Source organism: Morus notabilis, unplaced genomic scaffold (assembly GCF_000414095.1).
Source record: "Morus notabilis unplaced genomic scaffold, ASM41409v2 Scaffold1185, whole genome shotgun sequence".
Classification (NCBI taxonomy): Eukaryota; Viridiplantae; Streptophyta; class Magnoliopsida; order Rosales; family Moraceae; genus Morus; species Morus notabilis.
The window spans coordinates 43,122-48,872 of NW_010357564.1; the positions used below are offsets into that span (position 1 = coordinate 43,122).

General features: G+C 29.9%; 1 long non-coding RNA gene across 1 annotated transcript; it reads right to left on the minus strand.

Moving 5' to 3' along the window:
- Positions 1-237: 237 nt before the first annotated feature.
- On the minus strand, positions 238-1,941 carry LOC112093392. The gene is made up of 3 exons (XR_002903025.1): positions 1,842-1,941; positions 1,259-1,319; positions 238-1,062 (listed from the first exon to the last, which is right to left on the minus strand). It is a non-coding gene; the product is annotated as an uncharacterized LOC112093392 (long non-coding RNA).
- Positions 1,942-5,751: the final 3,810 nt, after the last annotated feature.

Genomic DNA, 5,751 nt, shown 5'->3' on the forward strand with positions numbered 1-5,751 from the left:
GTACCTTACAATTTAAAACAACTTTTATACATACCATATAGCACATAATAAAGAAAACAAGCATCCAAACAATCAAGCCATAATGCAATCTCCCAAATGCTATCACTCTAAGAAGGCCGCGAACCAGCTGGGAAATTGTAGAAAATGATTGCACAAAGGCTACTCCAATTTAGATAACACCCTATTATCTTTTGCAGATTCATAGTAAAGATAATAAAAGCAAAGTGTTTGCTGCAAATAAAATTTTGAACAACAAACTTTCAAAAATCCCAAGCCTCTTATTATTAATCGAATACTGCACAGAACGCTATTTTTTATTGCTTCAAAGATCTGGCTCATTTTATTCAAGGAAACCTTCTCCAAGTCCATTTATTGCAATCCCATCATGTGATTGCTATAACATGAACATGTGTATATAAAGTCACAAAACCAAGACACTTATTTGTTGGTATGCCACTCTCAAGTTTAATATTCTTCAGCTCAATTTTAACATTACTTTTTGCTTGCATAAACTACTGAAAGCAAGATATGTTGCACGCAAAGAAAGGATCAGAAGGACTAAGCATAAATGATTGCTTACCGATCGGTTTTCTAACTGTATAGGATTCCCTGCAAGGTTAGCCTTTTATAACAATAATATGTCAGTGTATCTCATCATCTGGATGATGGATGCCTAAGTTTATGTACAAGTTTTTGCCATATCATATGCAACATTTGAAAGAACTAACAGGTATTCGATGTTATAAAAAACAAGCAATAATCCTTCACAGAGGCCAAAGAAGCATGGGCGAGTTAGAGATCCAAACTGATATCCAGCTCGAAGGCTGTTAGCATAGGGCAAGCTGAAGCGCCAACCAACAGGACACTTTGAAAGTGAGCGTAGGGGTGAGTCAGCTTCAACTCGCCCCTGCAATAAACATTCCTGTGTAGCAATTTAGAAACTCACACCCAAGGATGCGCAACATTGCGCTATCATCTTTTATTCCGCACGAAGGCGTGATTCCACTTGAAGGCGTGATTCCGCACAAAGGCGATAGTATGCATGCTCAGTTGTAACACACTCTAAAGGCATTTTATTCCAAACAATCTATGCACTTTTAATTTCAGTATAATTAACATGAAAATCAATAGGTTGCAAGTAATATGTGTACATATATGACAAAAAGTAAACATATAACAGCTTTTCTTTTCAGATTTCAATTTTTAATAAAAAGAAAACAAAAACAAAAACAAAAAACAAAAGTAATAGAATCAATACCTGCCTCAAATTAAGCACAAACCGAGCCCTTGAATCGATTTCTCCACAACATCTCAATCCCCTACACAATTCCAGTTTATCCAAATCGGAGTCATGAATTACCAAAACACAATAAATATGAAATCACAGAACATATGTAGGGAGAAAAAAAAAAAAAAAAAAAAACCAAAGTTGGGCATACCGGGTTTGAACGGAAGTTCAAACTTTTTGCTACAGTGTTTTCTCCCGCACAAAAATTGAATATCAGTTTAAATTTTCGATTCAAACCCATGAACCAAACGGGTTATAAGTTTTAACTTTTAGTGATAAAAACGAACAAGTTGAGGGAATTAAAATTGTAACTTCTTAATTCATAAGAAAAATGAGGTTCTTGAGTTCTGTTTATGTAGAAAAAGATTCATAAGAAAATTTAACAAAATGAAAAGTATATTCCAAAAAAAAAAAAAACGTAAACAGATCGAAACCCAAATTAGTTGAGAAGCAAATGATTTCGGATTAGAGCAAAAATCAGCTAAAAAACCAGATGGGTAAAAATCGGTAATTAAGCAAAAGAATTGCAAAGGAAGAAGCAGAAATGAAATACCTTGAAATGGTATTGACGGGGTTGGATCAGAAACGCCCCAACAAATTGATGAAAAATAGAGAGGAAAAAGGGGAGAGAGAGAGAGAGAGAGAAGAGTTCGATTTGGAAATTCTCTTCTGGTTTTGAGGATCAGGGATTTGAATCTGTTTTGTTTAAAATAAAGTTTGATTGATGAAACGACAGAGGAGCAGAGACGAGAACAAAATAAGAGTTGGGCCTTAAGAATGTCAACCAGAAGCCCAATTCCAAAGGTTCTTGGGACCAAAATTATATCAAAATAGTAGAAAATATGCCATTATGAAAAGTTTAAGAAAGTATATATATTAATTTTTAGTTATAAAAATTAATAGATCATAACTTATTAATTTATAATTTATAATCAGAAAAATTATGGATAAACTTATCAAGTTATGGTTCATAGTCAGATAAATTATGGATAAAAATATGTCATAACTTGTCAAGTTATGGTTCATAACTAGACAAGTTATGGACAAAAATAGTAATTTGACATATTTATTAACTTATGTAAACTATTGGCCTATTAATTTTAATTCATCTCAAATCTTGACCTATTTTCCTCTTTCTCTCAAATTATATTGACTCATGGTTGCACACAGCAATTTTTTAAACTTGAAGTAATTAATGACATAATTATTTTAGTTAGTTAGTAAATACAATATTTTTAAAAATTAAAATCTATTTTTCCTATTTTATTCTTATTTTTATTACAATTCTCCTAAAATTAAAAAAACCTTAAAATTTCGCTAACCTCTCTCCCTCAACAATCAACACTTTTTCTCTCTCTCCCTCCCATCTCTTTCACGTAATTCTCTCTCTCTTATGACATGTTTACCTACACGTAATCGAAATGAGCATGAATCAGAGTGGACATGATTTGAAGTGGATAGAATTCAGAGTAAGGAATTGAAGTCAAAATAAGTTGTTTACTTACTGTACGTTTGGTTCATGGGTTCAGAATCATGATTCAGAATTAATCTCGGTTTACGTGTATTTTATGAGAGAAAATATTATAGCGAACTACGAATCATGATCCAAACCATGACACAAATCCTTGCTCCAAATGCACTTTTAGTGATAGGATTCAGAATCAGAGTCATTCAAAATCTCATTCATACATTTACTTACACCCAGAATCAGAATGAAAATGTGTAAAAGTACTAATATACCCTTTAAATCAATTTGATAGTCTTTTTACCAGTCTTTAAAAGAAAATTTATGAGGAAAAAAATCTTTTTACTAGTTGTAAAAATAACATTTTCATAGTAAACTGCTTTTAACTTTAAATAGTATTAAAATCTACTATTTACTTTAATTATTTACTGTAAATCTACTATTTATTTTATTCTCCCAAAAGAAAATATAATAAGAGGACTCTTTACACAAATAGAAAAATTTAAATAGTTAAAGTTGAAATATAAAAAAAAAAAAATTTCTTATATATAATATATAACAAAATTAGCAAATTTTAACATTATTTAAAGGGATGACTATATCATTATTTAATATAAAATATGATATCATTTTAATAATTACTATATCATTTTTGTTATTTTAATTACATTTTGAAAATTTTCTTAAATTTCAATTTAAGGTATAAAATTTTGCCATGATGTTTAACTATCTTTTTGTAATTATGAAGAATGTCAAGAAAAAAACCTCATCGTTGGATTTACATTACGGATTTTAGAGCTTTAGATTTATACCATGCATATAGATTAGTTAAAACAAAAGTCAAAAAGGTATGGTACAACTAGAATCGCAAACAAACTGTAGTGTTGATCGAAGACATATAAATGAATTGTCCACTAAAAAAAAAAAAAAAAAAAAAAAAAAAAAAAAAAAAAAAAAGAAGGGGGAAAGGTAGTTGGAAATCCACACAACACCAGAAAACATTCAAAAGAGTAGCGAGAAGTGTAGTAAGGAAAAATTAAAGAAAGTTCTCCAACTTATTTGGAATGACTTGAAAAAATAGTAGAGAACTTTTAATTAATGTTTGGTTGAAAAGATTGTCCTGAACCAAAAAAAAAAAAAAAAAGTATTGGATACAAGTCTCATATTAAAAAAAATTCCTCAAGAACTAGTTTGTCAAGACCTAAGAAACTTACGAAATCCCTCTCTTGTTTGTAATTTATTTTGTATCTTTTTTCTCTTTTTTTTTTCCTTTGAAATTACTCATCCGATTCTTGTGTTACAGTTTGTTGAAGAACTGAATACTAATCCACATTAGTCATGTCAACACTTTTTTACTTTTTAATTTTCCTTAATAAGCAATACGAATAGGAAGTTTGCTAGAATTCTGAAATAATGTGCTGGTGGAATCTCGTGTTATACATGTGTGTGTCTCGTTCACTTTACGGATTCGAGTTTTCAATTTGAGCTGAAATGTGACATTTTCTGAGAGCTTTTCACTGTAGCAGAAAAAGTTAGATGTGACATTTTCTGAGAGTTTTTTACTGTAAAAACCTAAAACTGAAAACTCGAATCAATGAAATGAATGAGGCAGTAGTAACAAAAAAAGGTTGAGTCCCAACAAAATGGTTGTATTTCTGCAAAGTTGATAAAGAATGTAACCTTTTTTTTAATGGTAATATAACAAGATAAAGAATATTTGGTGATTAGTACAAATCAATATTTTGTAAAAACAAAGTACCTGTAGAAGAAGAAAGCTTGCAGGATCATCTTATAACGTCCTCGAGGGGTTTTTTTTTTTTTTTTTTTTGCCATTTTGTTAACTGTGTGATTATATCCAGCAATGTAGATTAGTGGGGAGCAGAGGATAAACGAACAAAAAAGAAAAGAAGGAATTAAAATCTAAATCACAAGTTTGTAGCTGAAAAAAAAAATTTAATGAAGCAAATTGAGGGGAAAAATTAAAACAGAAAAGTATTGTTATTACAAAATTATCTTTCAATAAATATATATAATGAGTTTTTAATAGTTATATTTCTATCCATAGTTAACTATTGAATTATTGAAAAAAAAAAAAGTGCCTACTATGTTGTACAATTAATGTGGTAGTTATATGACTTGTTATAGTAGGTTATGCAACCGGTTAAGTTTAAACATTAATAAAAAAATATATTTTTAATTAATTTTTCTTTTCTCCTTTTTACACCTCTTAAACATGTATTAATTCATTTCTATACATATAAAAATATGTGAATCGAGTATAAACTACTCATTGAATCGTTTCTATTATTATACCATATGAATGCTATTTCGAGCATACATTTTTTCGAACAGTAGTCATATACACCATGAACCAATTAGGCTTGCATCCTTAAATATTAGGGATTGGAGACAAACAATATTGGTAGTTCACTGTAAACAAACATTGGAATTTTGTTGTGAGAGAATGTTTTGATCATGTTTTGTAATTATCTAATGTATTGGTCTTTATATGCATGCTAATCATGGTCCACCGGCAACTGGCGACTACCAATAAATATATGATTTACTCATAAATAGTGTAGATACTCAAAAATACGGTATTTATCGATCACTGAGTATCTACACTGAAAAGCTATAAATATCATATTTACTCATAAATACGGATGCTGACATCGGTGTCTGTGCCAAAGATTAGTAAATACAAATGCTGACAGTTGCATAGACGTCGGCAACCAGCAATTTGTGGCGACCCTCCTATGAGGCCGCCACTGTAACTTAAACTTTAACTTGTACTTACTGGGGTTTCTTAAAATTTGCGGAACATTTTTTTGTTTTTAATATAAGAAAGAATACTTTCATAATTTGTAACAATAATTTCAAATAAGTGAATCACTAAATTTCTAAAAGCTTTTCTTAATTTCAGTTAAGATAAAACGTTCTAAAAATATCTTTCAAACAGAGCAGCATTTGAACTCTTATTTCAAATGCTCTTTAAAAG